Source organism: Hyla sarda, unplaced genomic scaffold (assembly GCF_029499605.1).
Source record: "Hyla sarda isolate aHylSar1 unplaced genomic scaffold, aHylSar1.hap1 scaffold_848, whole genome shotgun sequence".
NCBI classification, from domain to species: domain Eukaryota; kingdom Metazoa; phylum Chordata; class Amphibia; order Anura; family Hylidae; genus Hyla; species Hyla sarda.
The window spans coordinates 1-20,825 of record NW_026610875.1 but is presented as its reverse complement, the minus strand read 5'-3'; the positions used below and the strand labels follow the sequence as shown (position 1 = coordinate 20,825).

The 20,825-nt window shown below is 45.0% G+C and overlaps 6 non-coding genes and 2 pseudogenes across 6 annotated transcripts; all 8 read left to right on the top strand.

The window, feature by feature from the left end:
* The first annotated feature begins 117 nt into the window (after positions 1 to 117).
* On the top strand, positions 118 to 228 carry LOC130347593 (U2 spliceosomal RNA; annotated as a pseudogene).
* Positions 229 to 1,675: 1,447 nt separating this feature from the next.
* LOC130347645 (U2 spliceosomal RNA) lies at positions 1,676 to 1,860 on the top strand. Its single transcript, XR_008885538.1, has one exon. It is a non-coding gene; the product is annotated as a U2 spliceosomal RNA (small nuclear RNA).
* Positions 1,861 to 5,512: 3,652 nt separating this feature from the next.
* Positions 5,513 to 5,688, top strand: LOC130347647 (U2 spliceosomal RNA; annotated as a pseudogene).
* Positions 5,689 to 7,781: 2,093 nt separating this feature from the next.
* Positions 7,782 to 7,972, top strand: LOC130347597 (U2 spliceosomal RNA). Its single transcript, XR_008885496.1, has one exon. It is a non-coding gene; the product is annotated as a U2 spliceosomal RNA (small nuclear RNA).
* A 2,089-nt stretch (positions 7,973 to 10,061) lies between these two features.
* On the top strand, positions 10,062 to 10,252 carry LOC130347596 (U2 spliceosomal RNA). The gene has a single exon (XR_008885495.1). It is a non-coding gene; the product is annotated as a U2 spliceosomal RNA (small nuclear RNA).
* Positions 10,253 to 12,366: 2,114 nt separating this feature from the next.
* LOC130347595 (U2 spliceosomal RNA) lies at positions 12,367 to 12,557 on the top strand. Its single transcript, XR_008885494.1, has one exon. It is a non-coding gene; the product is annotated as a U2 spliceosomal RNA (small nuclear RNA).
* A 2,039-nt stretch (positions 12,558 to 14,596) lies between these two features.
* On the top strand, positions 14,597 to 14,787 carry LOC130347589 (U2 spliceosomal RNA). Its single transcript, XR_008885493.1, has one exon. It is a non-coding gene; the product is annotated as a U2 spliceosomal RNA (small nuclear RNA).
* A 4,945-nt stretch (positions 14,788 to 19,732) lies between these two features.
* LOC130347641 (U2 spliceosomal RNA) lies at positions 19,733 to 19,923 on the top strand. The gene has a single exon (XR_008885536.1). It is a non-coding gene; the product is annotated as a U2 spliceosomal RNA (small nuclear RNA).
* The last annotated feature ends 902 nt before the right edge of the window (positions 19,924 to 20,825 follow it).

Below are 20,825 nucleotides of genomic sequence, written 5' to 3'. Positions count from 1 at the left end.
TGGTTGACTGCCCCCCAGCCCAGAGTGTGCATGGAAAATTGTCTGGCAGCCTCCCTGACAGCAAGCAGTGATAGTGCCCATGAAGGGCACCTTGTTGGGCCCGCCCCTTTCACGGTTATCGCTTCTCGGCCTTTTGGCTAAGATCAAGTGTAGTATTTGCTTGCTTGATCTGGCTGGAAGGTGCCCGGGGTACCCGCTCCTTTTCCCTGGGGGATCGTTCCACCTTTTGGTGGGACTAAACCCCCTTGCTGACATCAGGGTAGCGGCTTAGTCCCCGGGCAACGAGAAGCGATCACCACCTACCTGCTTGCAGTAGGGGAGGTGTTTTGTTCTGCGATGGAGGAGGCTGGCAAGACAGAAGATCCTGCTATAGGTGTACCTAGCTACGCCAGACTACGAAATGGAGTTCGTGTTACTCTTTTGGACCCTGAGAAGAAGGAGAGAGGCTTATTTTTCGTAGTGGAAGAGATTTTGTTCAAGCTCTTTGAGCTGAAGAAGGAACATATATTATCCATGCTGGAATTTCCAAGAAGTGGTATCTATGACGTGGTTCTGGTTTCGGAGGAGGACTGTGGTATGTTCTGCAATAAAGCATTGCTGTGGAAGTCGCACCCTGTATTGGGAGGGGTAGAGATTACTCCCCATTTTCCGACGCAGGAAAGACTTCTAACTGTAAGGATGTACAGTCCGTATATTCCAGAAGAGGAGATTGTTTTGTTCCTTTCCAGATTCTGTGAGGAGGTGAAGCCAAAAGGCAAGATATATAATCAATTCGGTCTTTGGACGACGAAGTGGAAATTTCAAGTGAAGTTTCAGAAAGCACCTGATGGAAGGCTAATGTATCCGCCTGGTCGTTTTAAGATTGGTACAGTAAATGGGGACCTGTTCTTTTCTGGCATGGACGACTTTTGTCGAAAGTGTAAGAAGTACGGGCATAGGAAAGATTTCTGCGACATCTTGTGGTGCTATAAATGTCAAGGAGAAGGCCATGAACCAGAAGCATGTAAAGAAAAGAAAAAATGCCACCTATGTGGTGATGAGGGGCATCTGGTAGGCACGTGTCCTAAGAGGAAGAAGAAGAAGAAGGAGGGTATGAAAAGAAATAGAGAGGAGGCAATTGAAGTGAGTGAAGAACCGGAAGGGGAAGAAGCTCCAACTAGAAAAGTGGTGGAGGAGAAGAAAAGGAAAGAAAATGAAGAAGATGAATTTATACCGGTAAGGTATGGAGGCTCTCTTGATGTTGTTTTCGAGAGTGTGACAAATAAAGAGAAAAAGGCCTTTGACAAGGATTTGGGTAGTCTAAAAGAAAGATTGGGATACAAAATAAATGAAGCAAGGGATAAAGTTTATCGTTCGTTTCACGCAGATGTGGATAGATGTGTGGAAACATACAAAGTTCCGGCATGGCTGGCGGTTCCAGCTAAAAGTGAGATGCAGAGAGGTGCAATAACTTGTGGTTTCCTAGAGTTCTTGATGGTTTTTGCATGGAGAAGAGGAATGACCTTTTGGTAATCCTCTTTGGTGAAATATTGCATGGTTAGTTTTGGTTAAATATTTTTTTTATGTTTTAAATATGGTTTATTTTATTGTTAAAAAAGATAAAGAAATAAAGAAAAACGGGTTTTCCTGATGATGAACAAAAAAAATCAAGCTCAAATAAGAACTTAGAGCTCTGATGGAGTTCTGAGGGTTAACTTAAAAAAAAAATCTGTTCTTATCAGTTTAATATCTGATACGTCCCCTATCTGGGGACCATATATTAAATGGATTTTTGAGAACGGGGGCCGATTTCGAAGCTTGCTTCCGTCGCCCTATGCATTGACCCGATATGGCAGTATCTTCGGGTACAGTGCACCACCCCCTTACAGGGTTAAAAAGAAAGATTCCTACTTTCATTGCTACCTGCTTGCTGGCTAGCCAGCTAGCCAGCCCTGTGGGCCTTGCTGCTGCTGCAGCCAAAAAACAAAAGGTGGTGCTGCTGCTGCTTCTGCTGCTTCTGCTTCTGCTTGTGTCTGGCCGCTGTTGGAGCGTCCAGGCACAGGACTTCTGCTGCTGCTGACTAAATGGCCTCCTTAATTGGATCATTTGAGTAGCCAGCACACCTGTGCAGGTAGGGCATGACATGATAGGCAGCTGCCTTGATAGCGGGTGGGTGCTGAATGTTCCTAATTGACAAAATAAGATTAATGCTTATGAAGAAATATAAAATCTCATCCCTTCCCCAATATCGCGCCACACCCCTACCCCTTAATTCCCTGGTTGAACTTGATGGACATATGTCTTTTTTCGACCGTACTAACTATGTAACTATGTAACATAACATGGGGGGGGGGGGGGGTCTCCTGGCTGTTCACACAGGTGTGTCATTGCTGTACATTGACCATGCATTGCTTCTGTGGTATTGCAAAGGCAAAGACAAATGCTTCCAGCCATCCATTGCACTAATGGATTGGTCATCAGCTGGCTGTCTATGTCCCGCATCAATATAGACCAAAGTACAGAGGGTTAGGCTATGCTATTGTGCACCTACCTGATGCATCAGAAGGTGCGAGGCCCTTGCTAAATTCTGTGCACAGACTTTGAGATCTATACTTTAGACTGTATCTAAACCTGCTCCAACATGGACTGACATTCTGGCCTACTTTCAGCCGATGCGACTTGTCTGTCGCTGAACAGTCGCTTTTTATGTATTCAGCACCTATGTATAATGTTGTAAAAATGCTCTAGAAGCTAAAGTCGCAGAAATGTCACACATATTTGGCCTGCAACTTTCTGTGCGACAAATTCAGACAGGAAAAATCAGTATAAATCCTTAGAAAATTATCCCCCAGTGTCTCCATCTGCTGGCGGTATTGAATAAGCATTGCTGCACTGATGGGGTATGCATTAGACGAAAAAAAAGAAGAAAAAGAAGAATAATACGCCCAGAAAAGAGGCGAAAAGGAGAAAAACGTAAAAAAACGTGAAAAAAAAGTAAGAGGAAGAGAAGGGAAAAAAAGGTGGAAATGGGTTTAAAAGTGATTTCGGCGGAGAAATATATATATATATATATATATATATATATACGCGCACACACACACATATATATAAACGTATTCTCCGTTGAGATATTGCAGCCGCTGCTGTGTCCAGGCCCAGGAGCCTTAGCACTGTGCTGTGATGTCACTCAATACCACTGACATCACTAGGTGTAAACAACATCTCTCCTTTGCTGTGTATGTGACTATGGAGCTGTTTGGTGATGTCGTCTATTATGGCCTTCATAGAAGCAACAGGAGATTGTTGCATCCATCTAGAACCCTCAGAACTACAGTGCTATGATGTCACTCACTTCCACAGGCCTTGCAGAGTGTAAACAACAACAACCCAGCTTTGTTGTGTATGTAACCATAGGGATTTGTGATGTCACCTAGAACCTTCACAGCAGCGACAGCTTTATGAGGAGCATCAGCACTGCTCTGCCTGAGCAGAACCATCACCGCCATAGGTTGTCAAATAACCCGGGTTTAACCCACACAGGTAAGTCCAATGGGGTGCAGGCATGTCCTCTATGCTTACAGCTTCCCGTGGGTGTTGGTTTGATACCGTTTGGGGACAGCCAAGGAGGCATCTGCAGGCAACAAAGGTAGGTGTGTGCTTGTGTGTGTGTTTCCTATGCAGATCCTAAGCCCAGTGTCACATGCAAGTCGGAGGAGTAAGAAGGGTTCCTGGCAAATCCGGGTTATGGATTGCATTTAAAAAGGCCCCGTGGGAGTGCAATGGGCCCCTGTCTTGCTGCTTAGCAATAATGGTATGGGTTTAGGTTCTGCTGTGTGTACTGGTGGTTGACTGCCCCCCAGCCCAGAGTGTGCATGGAAAATTGTCTGGCAGCCTCCCTGACAGCAAGCAGTGATAGTGCCCATGAAGGGCACCTTGTTGGGCCCGCCCCTTTCACGGTTATCGCTTCTCGGCCTTTTGGCTAAGATCAAGTGTAGTTCTGCTCACTTGGTCTGGCCAGAGGGTGTCTGGGGTACCCGGCTCCTTTGCCTGGGGGGATCGTCCTTCTTAACGGAGGGACTTCACCCCCCTGCTGCTATCAGGGAGCCGGCTTAGTCCCCAGACAACGGGAGGCGATCCCCACCTACCTACTTCGGTGGGGGAGGTGTCTGGACATCATGGACATGGAGGAAGATTGCGGTTTTTCTTCGGAAGGCGTGCCGCCTTTTGCGAGACTTCGGAATGGAGTTCGTATTTCCCTGCTCGATGTCCGGAAGAAGGAAAGAGGCCTTGTCTTTGTCGTGGAAGAAGTGCTGTTTAAGTTGCTGGAAGTCAAGAGGGAGCAAATCCTATCCATGCTTGAGTTTCCCAGAAGTGGATACTACGACGTGGTGCTGGCTTCTGAAGAGGACTATGAGTCATTTTGGAACATATTGCAGCAAAAGAAGGTATGTCCGGTTTTGGAAGGGGTGGAGATAGTTCCACATTTCCCACGTAGAGAACGATTGGTGACTATAAGGATGTATAGCCCATATACTTCGGAGGAGGATATCGTTACCTTTTTGTCTCGATTCTGTGACAGTGTTCTGCCTAAAGGCAAGGTATTTAATCAATATGGACTATGGACCACCAAGTGGAGGTTCCATGTGAAATTTAAAATGGCAGATGGCAAGTTAGTGATCCCCCCAGGACGGTTTAAAATTGGTTCTGTGAACGGGGATCTGTATTTTTCTGGCATGCAAGATTTTTGCCGCAAATGTAAACAGTACGGTCACAGAAAGGAGGATTGCACGTTTTTGTGGTGTTTCAAGTGTCAAGAGGAGGGTCACGACGTGGAAAATTGTCAAAAGAAAAGGAAATGCCATCTGTGTGGTGAGGAGGGCCATCTGCTTGGCTCGTGTCCTAAGAAAAAGTCTGAGAAAAATTCAGAGAAAAAGGAAGCTGTAAAAAGAAGCAGAGAGGAACCAGCTGAAGTGAAAGAAAAAGAAGTGGAGCAGGTTCCAACTAGAAGACCTACAGAGCAGAAGAAGAAGAGAGAGGAGGAAGTGTATGTGCCAGTGCAGTATTTTGGTGTGCTTGGTGGTTTGTTGGAAAATTTGTCGGAAGCAGAAAGAAAAACGTTTGACAAAGATATGATGGATCTAAAGATAGGCTTGAAGAACCGGGAGGAAGAAGCTCGGGATAAAGTCTATTTTTCTTTCAAGGCAGACATGAACCGTTTTGTTGAAACGTATAAAATTCCAGGCTGGTTAGCGTCTCAAGTTAAGAAAGATATAGCAAATGGCAATATCAGTCGAGGACTGATAGACTTTCTAATGGTGTTTGCATGGAGGAAGGGGATGACCTTCTAATTTGGTTTTGCTTAATTAGAAAGTAATGTTTGGTTTTGCTATTTTATGTTGTTTCTTATTTTGTTTTTAAATGTTCTATTTTGTTTCATTAGTGTTTAAGAAAAGAAATAAAAACATGTTACCTGATGATGAACACAAAATTGAGTTCCAAATAAGATCTTGGAACTCTGAGTGAGTTCTGAGGGCTAACTTAAAAAAAAAAAAAAAATCTGTTCTTATCAGTTTAATATCTGATACGTCCCCTATCTGGGGACCATATATTAAATGGATTTTTGAGAACGGGGGCCGATTTCGAAGCTTGCTTCCGTCGCCCTATGCATTGACCCGATATGGCAGTATCTTCGGGTACAGTGCACCACCCCCTTACAGGGTTAAAAAGAAAGATTCCTACTTTCATTGCTACCTGCTTGCTGGCTAGCCAGCTAGCCAGCCCTGTGGGCCTTGCTGCTGCTGCAGCCAAAAAACAAAAGGTGGTGCTGCTGCTGCTTCTGCTGCTTCTGCTTCTGCTTGTGTCTGGCCGCTGTTGGAGCGTCCAGGCACAGGACTTCTGCTGCTGCTGACTAAATGGCCTCCTTAATTGGATCATTTGAGTAGCCAGCACACCTGTGCAGGTAGGGCATGACATGATAGGCAGCTGCCTTGATAGCGGGTGGGTGCTGAATGTTCCTAATTGACAAAATAAGATTAATGCTTATGAAGAAATATAAAATCTCATCCCTTCCCCAATATCGCGCCACACCCCTACCCCTTAATTCCCTGGTTGAACTTGATGGACATATGTCTTTTTTCGACCGTACTAACTATGTAACTATGTAACATAACATGGGGGGGGGGGGGGGTCTCCTGGCTGTTCACACAGGTGTGTCATTGCTGTACATTGACCATGCATTGCTTCTGTGGTATTGCAAAGGCAAAGACAAATGCTTCCAGCCATCCATTGCACTAATGGATTGGTCATCAGCTGGCTGTCTATGTCCCGCATCAATATAGACCAAAGTACAGAGGGTTAGGCTATGCTATTGTGCACCTACCTGATGCATCAGAAGGTGCGAGGCCCTTGCTAAATTCTGTGCACAGACTTTGAGATCTATACTTTAGACTGTATCTAAACCTGCTCCAACATGGACTGACATTCTGGCCTACTTTCAGCCGATGCGACTTGTCTGTCGCTGAACAGTCGCTTTTTATGTATTCAGCACCTATGTATAATGTTGTAAAAATGCTCTAGAAGCTAAAGTCGCAGAAATGTCACACATATTTGGCCTGCAACTTTCTGTGCGACAAATTCAGACAGGAAAAATCAGTATAAATCCTTAGAAAATTATCCCCCAGTGTCTCCATCTGCTGGCGGTATTGAATAAGCATTGCTGCACTGATGGGGTATGCATTAGACGAAAAAAAAGAAGAAAAAGAAGAATAATACGCCCAGAAAAGAGGCGAAAAGGAGAAAAACGTAAAAAAACGTGAAAAAAAAGTAAGAGGAAGAGAAGGGAAAAAAAAGGTGGAAATGGGTTTAAAAGTGATTTCGGCGGAGAAATATATATATATATATATATATATATATATATATATATATATATACGCGCACACACACACATATATATAAACGTATTCTCCGTTGAGATATTGCAGCCGCTGCTGTGTCCAGGCCCAGGAGCCTTAGCACTGTGCTGTGATGTCACTCAATACCACTGACATCACTAGGTGTAAACAACATCTCTCCTTTGCTGTGTATGTGACTATGGAGCTGTTTGGTGATGTCGTCTATTATGGCCTTCATAGAAGCAACAGGAGATTGTTGCATCCATCTAGAACCCTCAGAACTACAGTGCTATGATGTCACTCACTTCCACAGGCCTTGCAGAGTGTAAACAACAACAACCCAGCTTTGTTGTGTATGTAACCATAGGGATTTGTGATGTCACCTAGAACCTTCACAGCAGCGACAGCTTTATGAGGAGCATCAGCACTGCTCTGCCTGAGCAGAACCATCACCGCCATAGGTTGTCAAATAACCCGGGTTTAACCCACACAGGTAAGTCCAATGGGGTGCAGGCATGTCCTCTATGCTTACAGCTTCCCGTGGGTGTTGGTTTGATACCGTTTGGGGACAGCCAAGGAGGCATCTGCAGGCAACAAAGGTAGGTGTGTGCTTGTGTGTGTGTTTCCTATGCAGATCCTAAGCCCAGTGTCACATGCAAGTAGGAGGAGTAAGAAGGGTTCCTGGCAAATCCGGGTTATGGATTGCATTTAAAAAGGCCCCGTGGGAGTGCAATGGGCCCCTGTCTTGCTGCTTAGCAATAATGGTATGGGTTTAGGTTCTGCTGTGTGTACTGGTGGTTGACTGCCCCCCAGCCCAGAGTGTGCATGGAAAATTGTCTGGCAGCCTCCCTGACAGCAAGCAGTGATAGTGCCCATGAAGGGCACCTTGTTGGGCCCGCCCCTTTCACGGTTATCGCTTCTCGGCCTTTTGGCTAAGATCAAGTGTAGTATCTGTTCTTATCAGTTTAATATCTGATACGTCCCCTATCTGGGGACCATATATTAAATGGATTTTTGAGAACGGGGGCCGATTTCGAAGCTTGCTTCCGTCGCCCTATGCATTGACCCGATATGGCAGTATCTTCGGGTACAGTGCACCACCCCCTTACAGGGTTAAAAAGAAAGATTCCTACTTTCATTGCTACCTGCTTGCTGGCTAGCCAGCTAGCCAGCCCTGTGGGCCTTGCTGCTGCTGCAGCCAAAAAACAAAAGGTGGTGCTGCTGCTGCTTCTGCTGCTTCTGCTTCTGCTTGTGTCTGGCCGCTGTTGGAGCGTCCAGGCACAGGACTTCTGCTGCTGCTGACTAAATGGCCTCCTTAATTGGATCATTTGAGTAGCCAGCACACCTGTGCAGGTAGGGCATGACATGATAGGCAGCTGCCTTGATAGCGGGTGGGTGCTGAATGTTCCTAATTGACAAAATAAGATTAATGCTTATGAAGAAATATAAAATCTCATCCCTTCCCCAATATCGCGCCACACCCCTACCCCTTAATTCCCTGGTTGAACTTGATGGACATATGTCTTTTTTCGACCGTACTAACTATGTAACTATGTAACATAACATGGGGGGGGGGGGGGTCTCCTGGCTGTTCACACAGGTGTGTCATTGCTGTACATTGACCATGCATTGCTTCTGTGGTATTGCAAAGGCAAAGACAAATGCTTCCAGCCATCCATTGCACTAATGGATTGGTCATCAGCTGGCTGTCTATGTCCCGCATCAATATAGACCAAAGTACAGAGGGTTAGGCTATGCTATTGTGCACCTACCTGATGCATCAGAAGGTGCGAGGCCCTTGCTAAATTCTGTGCACAGACTTTGAGATCTATACTTTAGACTGTATCTAAACCTGCTCCAACATGGACTGACATTCTGGCCTACTTTCAGCCGATGCGACTTGTCTGTCGCTGAACAGTCGCTTTTTATGTATTCAGCACCTATGTATAATGTTGTAAAAATGCTCTAGAAGCTAAAGTCGCAGAAATGTCACACATATTTGGCCTGCAACTTTCTGTGCGACAAATTCAGACAGGAAAAATCAGTATAAATCCTTAGAAAATTATCCCCCAGTGTCTCCATCTGCTGGCGGTATTGAATAAGCATTGCTGCACTGATGGGGTATGCATTAGACGAAAAAAAAGAAGAAAAAGAAGAATAATACGCCCAGAAAAGAGGCGAAAAGGAGAAAAACGTAAAAAAACGTGAAAAAAAAGTAAGAGGAAGAGAAGGGAAGAAAAGGTGGAAATGGGTTTAAAAGTGATTTCGGCGGAGAAATATATATATATATATATATATATATATATATATATATATATACGCGCACACACACACATATATATAAACGTATTCTCCGTTGAGATATTGCAGCCGCTGCTGTGTCCAGGCCCAGGAGCCTTAGCACTGTGCTGTGATGTCACTCAATACCACTGACATCACTAGGTGTAAACAACATCTCTCCTTTGCTGTGTATGTGACTATGGAGCTGTTTGGTGATGTCGTCTATTATGGCCTTCATAGAAGCAACAGGAGATTGTTGCATCCATCTAGAACCCTCAGAACTACAGTGCTATGATGTCACTCACTTCCACAGGCCTTGCAGAGTGTAAACAACAACAACCCAGCTTTGTTGTGTATGTAACCATAGGGATTTGTGATGTCACCTAGAACCTTCACAGCAGCGACAGCTTTATGAGGAGCATCAGCACTGCTCTGCCTGAGCAGAACCATCACCGCCATAGGTTGTCAAATAACCCGGGTTTAACCCACACAGGTAAGTCCAATGGGGTGCAGGCATGTCCTCTATGCTTACAGCTTCCCGTGGGTGTTGGTTTGATACCGTTTGGGGACAGCCAAGGAGGCATCTGCAGGCAACAAAGGTAGGTGTGTGCTTGTGTGTGTGTTTCCTATGCAGATCCTAAGCCCAGTGTCACATGCAAGTAGGAGGAGTAAGAAGGGTTCCTGGCAAATCCGGGTTATGGATTGCATTTAAAAAGGCCCCGTGGGAGTGCAATGGGCCCCTGTCTTGCTGCTTAGCAATAATGGTATGGGTTTAGGTTCTGCTGTGTGTACTGGTGGTTGACTGCCCCCCAGCCCAGAGTGTGCATGGAAAATTGTCTGGCAGCCTCCCTGACAGCAAGCAGTGATAGTGCCCATGAAGGGCACCTTGTTGGGCCCGCCCCTTTCACGGTTATCGCTTCTCGGCCTTTTGGCTAAGATCAAGTGTAGTATCTGTTCTTATCAGTTTAATATCTGATACGTCCCCTATCTGGGGACCATATATTAAATGGATTTTTGAGAACGGGGGCCGATTTCGAAGCTTGCTTCCGTCGCCCTATGCATTGACCCGATATGGCAGTATCTTCGGGTACAGTGCACCACCCCCTTACAGGGTTAAAAAGAAAGATTCCTACTTTCATTGCTACCTGCTTGCTGGCTAGCCAGCTAGCCAGCTAGCCAGCCCTGTGGGCCTTGCTGCTGCTGCAGCCAAAAAACAAAAGGTGGTGCTGCTGCTGCTTCTGCTGCTTCTGCTTCTGCTTGTGTCTGGCCGCTGTTGGAGCGTCCAGGCACAGGACTTCTGCTGCTGCTGACTAAATGGCCTCCTTAATTGGATCATTTGAGTAGCCAGCACACCTGTGCAGGTAGGGCATGACATGATAGGCAGCTGCCTTGATAGCGGGTGGGTGCTGAATGTTCCTAATTGACAAAATAAGATTAATGCTTATGAAGAAATATAAAATCTCATCCCTTCCCCAATATCGCGCCACACCCCTACCCCTTAATTCCCTGGTTGAACTTGATGGACATATGTCTTTTTTCGACCGTACTAACTATGTAACTATGTAACATAACATGGGGGGGGGGGGTCTCCTGGCTGTTCACACAGGTGTGTCATTGCTGTACATTGACCATGCATTGCTTCTGTGGTATTGCAAAGGCAAAGACAAATGCTTCCAGCCATCCATTGCACTAATGGATTGGTCATCAGCTGGCTGTCTATGTCCCGCATCAATATAGACCAAAGTACAGAGGGTTAGGCTATGCTATTGTGCACCTACCTGATGCATCAGAAGGTGCGAGGCCCTTGCTAAATTCTGTGCACAGACTTTGAGATCTATACTTTAGACTGTATCTAAACCTGCTCCAACATGGACTGACATTCTGGCCTACTTTCAGCCGATGCGACTTGTCTGTCGCTGAACAGTCGCTTTTATGTATTCAGCACCTATGTATAATGTTGTAAAAATGCTCTAGAAGCTAAAGTCGCAGAAATGTCACACATATTTGGCCTGCAACTTTCTGTGCGACAAATTCAGACAGGAAAAATCAGTATAAATCCTTAGAAAATTATCCCCCAGTGTCTCCATCTGCTGGCGGTATTGAATAAGCATTGCTGCACTGATGGGGTATGCATTAGACGAAAAAAAAGAAGAAAAAGAAGAATAATACGCCCAGAAAAGAGGCGAAAAGGAGAAAAACGTAAAAAAACGTGAAAAAAAAGTAAGAGGAAGAGAAGGGAAAAAAAGGTGGAAATGGGTTTAAAAGTGATTTCGGCGGAGAAATATATATATATATATTTATATATATATATATATATATATATATATATATATATATATATATACGCGCACACACACACATATATATAAACGTATTCTCCGTTGAGATATTGCAGCCGCTGCTGTGTCCAGGCCCAGGAGCCTTAGCACTGTGCTGTGATGTCACTCAATACCACTGACATCACTAGGTGTAAACAACATCTCTCCTTTGCTGTGTATGTGACTATGGAGCTGTTTGGTGATGTCGTCTATTATGGCCTTCATAGAAGCAACAGGAGATTGTTGCATCCATCTAGAACCCTCAGAACTACAGTGCTATGATGTCACTCACTTCCACAGGCCTTGCAGAGTGTAAACAACAACAACCCAGCTTTGTTGTGTATGTAACCATAGGGATTTGTGATGTCACCTAGAACCTTCACAGCAGCGACAGCTTTATGAGGAGCATCAGCACTGCTCTGCCTGAGCAGAACCATCACCGCCATAGGTTGTCAAATAACCCGGGTTTAACCCACACAGGTAAGTCCAATGGGGTGCAGGCATGTCCTCTATGCTTACAGCTTCCCGTGGGTGTTGGTTTGATACCGTTTGGGGACAGCCAAGGAGGCATCTGCAGGCAACAAAGGTAGGTGTGTGCTTGTGTGTGTGTTTCCTATGCAGATCCTAAGCCCAGTGTCACATGCAAGTAGGAGGAGTAAGAAGGGTTCCTGGCAAATCCGGGTTATGGATTGCATTTAAAAAGGCCCCGTGGGAGTGCAATGGGCCCCTGTCTTGCTGCTTAGCAATAATGGTATGGGTTTAGGTTCTGCTGTGTGTACTGGTGGTTGACTGCCCCCCAGCCCAGAGTGTGCATGGAAAATTGTCTGGCAGCCTCCCTGACAGCAAGCAGTGATAGTGCCCATGAAGGGCACCTTGTTGGGCCCGCCCCTTTCACGGTTATCGCTTCTCGGCCTTTTGGCTAAGATCAAGTGTAGTATCTGTTCTTATCAGTTTAATATCTGATACGTCCCCTATCTGGGGACCATATATTAAATGGATTTTTGAGAACGGGGGCCGATTTCGAAGCTTGCTTCCGTCGCCCTATGCATTGACCCGATATGGCAGTATCTTCGGGTACAGTGCACCACCCCCTTACAGGGTTAAAAAGAAAGATTCCTACTTTCATTGCTACCTGCTTGCTGGCTAGCCAGCTAGCCAGCCCTGTGGGCCTTGCTGCTGCTGCTTCTGCTGCTTCTGCTTCTGCTTGTGTCTGGCCGCTGTTGGAGCGTCCAGGCACAGGACTTCTGCTGCTGCTGACTAAATGGCCTCCTTAATTGGATCATTTGAGTAGCCAGCACACCTGTGCAGGTAGGGCATGACATGATAGGCAGCTGCCTTGATAGCGGGTGGGTGCTGAATGTTCCTAATTGACAAAATAAGATTAATGCTTATGAAGAAATATAAAATCTCATCCCTTCCCCAATATCGCGCCACACCCCTACCCCTTAATTCCCTGGTTGAACTTGATGGACATATGTCTTTTTTCGACCGTACTAACTATGTAACTATGTAACATAACATGGGGGGGGGGGGGGTCTCCTGGCTGTTCACACAGGTGTGTCATTGCTGTACATTGACCATGCATTGCTTCTGTGGTATTGCAAAGGCAAAGACAAATGCTTCCAGCCATCCATTGCACTAATGGATTGGTCATCAGCTGGCTGTCTATGTCCCGCATCAATATAGACCAAAGTACAGAGGGTTAGGCTATGCTATTGTGCACCTACCTGATGCATCAGAAGGTGCGAGGCCCTTGCTAAATTCTGTGCACAGACTTTGAGATCTATACTTTAGACTGTATCTAAACCTGCTCCAACATGGACTGACATTCTGGCCTACTTTCAGCCGATGCGACTTGTCTGTCGCTGAACAGTCGCTTTTTATGTATTCAGCACCTATGTATAATGTTGTAAAAATGCTCTAGAAGCTAAAGTCGCAGAAATGTCACACATATTTGGCCTGCAACTTTCTGTGCGACAAATTCAGACAGGAAAAATCAGTATAAATCCTTAGAAAATTATCCCCCAGTGTCTCCATCTGCTGGCGGTATTGAATAAGCATTGCTGCACTGATGGGGTATGCATTAGACGAAAAAAAAGAAGAAAAAGAAGAATAATACGCCCAGAAAAGAGGCGAAAAGGAGAAAAACGTAAAAAAACGTGAAAAAAAAGTAAGAGGAAGAGAAGGGAAAAAAAGGTGGAAATGGGTTTAAAAGTGATTTCGGCGGAGAAATATATATATATATATATATATACGCGCACACACACACATATATATATAAACGTATTCTCCGTTGAGATATTGCAGCCGCTGCTGTGTCCAGGCCCAGGAGCCTTAGCACTGTGCTGTGATGTCACTCAATACCACTGACATCACTAGGTGTAAACAACATCTCTCCTTTGCTGTGTATGTGACTATGGAGCTGTTTGGTGATGTCGTCTATTATGGCCTTCATAGAAGCAACAGGAGATTGTTGCATCCATCTAGAACCCTCAGAACTACAGTGCTATGATGTCACTCACTTCCACAGGCCTTGCAGAGTGTAAACAACAACAACCCAGCTTTGTTGTGTATGTAACCATAGGGATTTGTGATGTCACCTAGAACCTTCACAGCAGCGACAGCTTTATGAGGAGCATCAGCACTGCTCTGCCTGAGCAGAACCATCACCGCCATAGGTTGTCAAATAACCCGGGTTTAACCCACACAGGTAAGTCCAATGGGGTGCAGGCATGTCCTCTATGCTTACAGCTTCCCGTGGGTGTTGGTTTGATACCGTTTGGGGACAGCCAAGGAGGCATCTGCAGGCAACAAAGGTAGGTGTGTGCTTGTGTGTGTGTTTCCTATGCAGATCCTAAGCCCAGTGTCACATGCAAGTAGGAGGAGTAAGAAGGGTTCCTGGCAAATCCGGGTTATGGATTGCATTTAAAAAGGCCCCGTGGGAGTGCAATGGGCCCCTGTCTTGCTGCTTAGCAATAATGGTATGGGTTTAGGTTCTGCTGTGTGTACTGGTGGTTGACTGCCCCCCAGCCCAGAGTGTGCATGGAAAATTGTCTGGCAGCCTCCCTGACAGCAAGCAGTGATAGTGCCCATGAAGGGCACCTTGTTGGGCCCGCCCCTTTCACGGTTATCGCTTCTCGGCCTTTTGGCTAAGATCAAGTGTAGTATCTGTTCTTATCAGTTTAATATCTGATACGTCCCCTATCTGGGGACCATATATTAAATGGATTTTTGAGAACGGGGGCCGATTTCGAAGCTTGCTTCCGTCGCCCTATGCATTGACCCGATATGGCAGTATCTTCGGGTACAGTGCACCACCCCCTTACAGGGTTAAAAAGAAAGATTCCTACTTTCATTGCTACCTGCTTGCTGGCTAGCCAGCTAGCCAGCCCTGTGGGCCTTGCTGCTGCTGCAGCCAAAAAACAAAAGGTGGTGCTGCTGCTGCTTCTGCTGCTTCTGCTTCTGCTTGTGTCTGGCCGCTGTTGGAGCGTCCAGGCACAGGACTTCTGCTGCTGCTGACTAAATGGCCTCCTTAATTGGATCATTTGAGTAGCCAGCACACCTGTGCAGGTAGGGCATGACATGATAGGCAGCTGCCTTGATAGCGGGTGGGTGCTGAATGTTCCTAATTGACAAAATAAGATTAATGCTTATGAAGAAATATAAAATCTCATCCCTTCCCCAATATCGCGCCACACCCCTACCCCTTAATTCCCTGGTTGAACTTGATGGACATATGTCTTTTTTCGACCGTACTAACTATGTAACTATGTAACATAACATGGGGGGGGGGGGTCTCCTGGCTGTTCACACAGGTGTGTCATTGCTGTACATTGACCATGCATTGCTTCTGTGGTATTGCAAAGGCAAAGACAAATGCTTCCAGCCATCCATTGCACTAATGGATTGGTCATCAGCTGGCTGTCTATGTCCCGCATCAATATAGACCAAAGTACAGAGGGTTAGGCTATGCTATTGTGCACCTACCTGATGCATCAGAAGGTGCGAGGCCCTTGCTAAATTCTGTGCACAGACTTTGAGATCTATACTTTAGACTGTATCTAAACCTGCTCCAACATGGACTGACATTCTGGCCTACTTTCAGCCGATGCGACTTGTCTGTCGCTGAACAGTCGCTTTTTATGTATTCAGCACCTATGTATAATGTTGTAAAAATGCTCTAGAAGCTAAAGTCGCAGAAATGTCACACATATTTGGCCTGCAACTTTCTGTGCGACAAATTCAGACAGGAAAAATCAGTATAAATCCTTAGAAAATTATCCCCCAGTGTCTGGCATCTCTTCTTTGAATGAAAGATTGTGTTCATGGATTGACACCTTACTTCAACCCCTTGTTGTCACCATGCCTGGTTTTTTGAGGGACACTAAACATGTACTGGCCGCTTTTAGTCAAATTGAATGGGGATCTAATTTTTCATGGGTCACGGCAGATGTCTCTGCATTATATTCAGTTATTCCCCATGACAAAGCAGTCACTGCATTAACATGGTTTCTGTCTACATACTCACAATACCCCAGTCACCTCCAGGAATACATTGTCATATGTGTCGAATTTTTACTTTCTCATAATTATTTCATGTTTGACGATGTATACTACCTGCAGGTCACCGGAGCTGCTATGGGGGCGAAATTCTCCCCTTCTCTCGCCAACATATATATGTGTTGGTGGGAGAAGGGGATTCTTTTCGCCCCCAACAATCCTTTTTTTAATTGCATTCGGTGGTATGGCCGCTACATTGATGACCTCCTGTTTATCTGGGGGTCCGATGTGGCGGCAGATGACACCTTCACTCAATTCTTGAATGACAATCAGATAGGACTTAAATTTACAGTCTCCTTTAGTACAAGCACCATTTCCTTTTTGGATCTTTACCTGAAGGGCGATCATGTCTCTAAATCCATTGTTACCACCACATTTCGTAAAGAATCAGCATCTAACACGATTTTGCATTCCTCATCTTGCCATCCCCCCCACGTGATCCGCAATCTTCCCGTGGGGGAGATGATAAGAGCTAGAAGAAATTGCTCTTCATTGGAGCTCTTTCACAGGGAGGCGGACATTATTGAGGCACGTCTTAGATGCAGAGGTTATCCAAAATGGAGCATAGAGAGAGCGAGGCAAATTGCACTAAACAAAAATCGTTCCCAATTAATTTCCTCTGCCCCTATAGTACATAACAATCCAGAGTCTAGTAGCACAGTTATACCGGAAAATTCACCACAGCAATTACAAAAAAGCAAAAAGCCAGTCATGTTTGTCACCCAATACAGCAGTGATTATAATACCATCTGTCGCCTAGTCCACAAATATATACCTATTATTACAGGTGATCCATTATACAGTTCCATTATGGACTCAGGCTACAGATGTGTCTCTAGAAAAGCTCCCACCTTGGGACAAAAATTATCCCCGAGTCTTTTCACAAGCACCAGGCCCACTGCACAAACATGGCTTACCACCAAGGGCTCATACAAATGTGGACATAAAATATGCATTTGTTGTAAATTCATGCACAGTGTTGTAGAATTTAGTTCTTATTCCACTGGAAAAAAATATAAAATACAACAATATATAAATTGCAATACTATGCATGTCATTTACATGTTCTCCTGTACTATCTGCAAACTCCAATATGTTGGATGCACCTCCAATTCCCTCAAAACTAGGACCAGGAAGCACATCTCAGACATTGCCCATTTTAACTCCCGACACACATCAATGGTATCCCAGCACTGTGCTCGAGTACACCAGGGAGATTATTCTTCCATGATCTTATGCGGAATTGAAAAAGTTATTCCACCTAAAAGAGGGGGTGATTTCAGACAAAAATTGTTAGACCGCGAGGTCTATTGGATTATGGAATTAGACTGTAGATTTCCCAAGGGCCTTAACCGTAGACAGGATGTGATTTTACATTACTAATATTTAAATAAATTTTTCATTATGAATATGCAATTGAAACTATTTATGACATCCATGTCCACGATTACGACCCCATGTCTCTCAATGCCTCTCCTTTCTAATGGTTTTATGGTTATTGTAATTCACATCTGTATACTTTTGTATATACTACATATGCCCATACAATATATTTGGAAATTTATACCTTCTGTTATATTTGTATATTAGAGAAATTTACATACCTGTAACCAGTTTGGGCCATTTCTATATATCTATTATTATATTAATTTTTATATAGCTATATCTCAAAAAATGTTTGTTGTCAGTATTTTAAACTGTGTTTATTTCTATATGTATACACATGTCTTTGTATTTCTACTACGGGATCTGGTGGGCGTGATTACACCAGGTGTTCACCTGGGTGTTCCCCTCCACCACTTCCCATAAAAGAATGGCCATTTCTTTTGTATCTTTGTATGAATAAGGCTGGTTTTTCCGGCTGAAACGCGTTACCTTGTGTCCTGCTGTCCTATGGCTTGAATCTACAATAAATTTTGGCTTTTATTGCACGTTATCCTGCGCTGGACCATCTATTTCTTCATTGCTATCCTGGTGTTGGTTCACACGGTGCCGTGCGACAGGCGTCTGGCTGAAAGGGTGAGCTGAGTAATCCTATACTCTTCAACTATGTAACTATGTAACATAACATGGGGGGTGGGGGTCTCCTGGCTGTTCACACAGGTGTGTCATTGCTGTACATTGACCATGCATTGCTTCTGTGGTATTGCAAAGGCAAAGACAAATGCTTCCAGCCATCCATTGCACTAATGGATTGGTCATCAGCTGGCTGTCTATGTCCCGCATCAATATAGACCAAAGTACAGAGGGTTAGGCTATGCTATTGTGCACCTACCTGATGCATCAGAAGGTGCGAGGCCCTTGCTAAATTCTGTGCACAGACTTTGAGATCTATACTTTAGACTGTATCTAAACCTGCTCCAACATGGACTGACATTCTGGCCTACTTTCAGCCGATGTGACTTGTCTGTCGCTGAACAGTCGCTTTTTATGTATTCAGCACCTATGTATAATGTTGTAAAAATGCTCTAGAAGCTAAAGTCGCAGAAATGTCACACATATTTGGCCTGCAACTTTCTGTGCGACAAATTCAGACAGGAAAAATCAGTATAAATCCTTAGAAAATTATCCCCCAGTGTCTCCATCTGCTGGCGGTATTGAATAAGCATTGCTGCACTGATGGGGTATGCATTAGACGAAAAAAAAGAAGAAAAAGAAGAATAATACGCCCAGAAAAGAGGCGAAAAGGAGAAAAACGTAAAAAAACGTGAAAAAAAAGTAAGAGGAAGAGAAGGGGAAAAAAGGTGGAAATGGGTTTAAAAGTGATTTCGGCGGAGAAATATATATATATATATATATATATATATATATATATATATATATATATATATACGCGCACACACACACATATATATAAACGTATTCTCCGTTGAGATATTGCAGCCGCTGCTGTGTCCAGGCCCAGGAGCCTTAGCACTGTACTGTGATGTCACTCAATACCACTGACATCACTAGGTGTAAACAACATCTCTCCTTTGCTGTGTATGTAACTATGGAGCTGTTTGGTGATGTCGTCTATTATGGCCTTCATAGAAGCAACAGGAGATTGTTGCATCCATCTAGAACCCTCAGAACTACAGTGCTATGATGTCACTCACTTCCACAGGCCTTGCAGAGTGTAAACAACAACAACCCAGCTTTGTTGTGTATGTAACCATAGGGATTTGTGATGTCACCTAGAACCTTCACAGCAGCGACAGCTTTATGAGGAGCATCAGCACTGCTCTGCCTGAGCAGAACCATCACCGCCATAGGTTGTCAAATAACCCGGGTTTAACCCACACAGGTAAGTCCAATGGGGTGCAGGCATGTCCTCTATGCTTACAGCTTCCCGTGGGTGTTGGTTTGATACCGTTTGGGGACAGCCAAGGAGGCATCTGCAGGCAACAAAGGTAGGTGTGTGCTTGTGTGTGTGTTTCCTATGCAGATCCTAAGCCCAGTGTCACATGCAAGTAGGAGGAGTAAGAAGGGTTCCTGGCAAATCCGGGTTATGGATTGCATTTAAAAAGGCCCCGTGGGAGTGCAATGGGCCCCTGTCTTGCTGCTTAGCAATAATGGTATGGGTTTAGGTTCTGCTGTGTGTACTGGTGGTTGACTGCCCCCCAGCCCAGAGTGTGCATGGAAAATTGTCTGGCAGCCTCCCTGACAGCAAGCAGTGATAGTGCCCATGAAGGGCACCTTGTTGGGCCCGCCCCTTTCACGGTTATCGCTTCTCGGCCTTTTGGCTAAGATCAAGTGTAGTATCTGTTCTTATCAGTTTAATATCTGATACGTCCCCTATCTGGGGACCATATATTAAATGGATTTTTGAGAACGGGGGCCGATTTCGAAGCTTGCTTCCGTCGCCCTATGCATTGACCCGATATGGCAGTATCTTCGGGTACAGTGCACCACCCCCTTACAGGGTTAAAAAGAAAGATTCCTACTTTCATTGCTACCTGCTTGCTGGCTAGCCAGCTAGCCAGCCCTGTGGGCCTTGCTGCTGCTGCAGCCAAAAAACAAAAGGTGGTGCTGCTGCTGCTTCTGCTGCTTCTGCTTCTGCTTGTGTCTGGCCGCTGTTGGAGCGTCCAGGCACAGGACTTCTGCTGCTGCTGACTAAATGGCCTCCTTAATTGGATCATTTGAGTAGCCAGCACACCTGTGCAGGTAGGGCATGACATGATAGGCAGCTGCCTTGATAGCGGGTGGGTGCTGAATGTTCCTAATTGACAAAATAAGATTAATGCTTATGAAGAAATATAAAATCTCATCCCTTCCCCAATATCGCGCCACACCCCTACCCCTTAATTCCCTGGTTGAACTTGATGGACATATGTCTTTTTTCGACCGTACTAACTATGTAACTATGTAACATAACATGGGGGGGGGGGGGGGGTCTCCTGGCTGTTCACACAGGTGTGTCATTGCTGTACATTGACCATGCATTGCTTCTGTGGTATTGCAAAGGCAAAGACAAATGCTTCCAGCCATCCATTGCACTAATGGATTGGTCATCAGCTGGCTGTCTATGTCCCGCATCAATATAGACCAAAGTACAGAGGGTTAGGCTATGCTATTGTGCACCTACCTGATGCATCAGAAGGTGCGAGGCCCTTGCTAAATTCTGTGCACAGACTTTGAGATCTATACTTTAGACTGTATCTAAACCTGCTCCAACATGGACTGACATTCTGGCCTACTTTCAGCCGATGCGACTTGTCTGTCGCTGAACAGTCGCTTTTTATGTATTCAGCACCTATGTATAATGTTGTAAAAATGCTCTAGAAGCTAAAGTCGCAGAAATGTCACACATATTTGG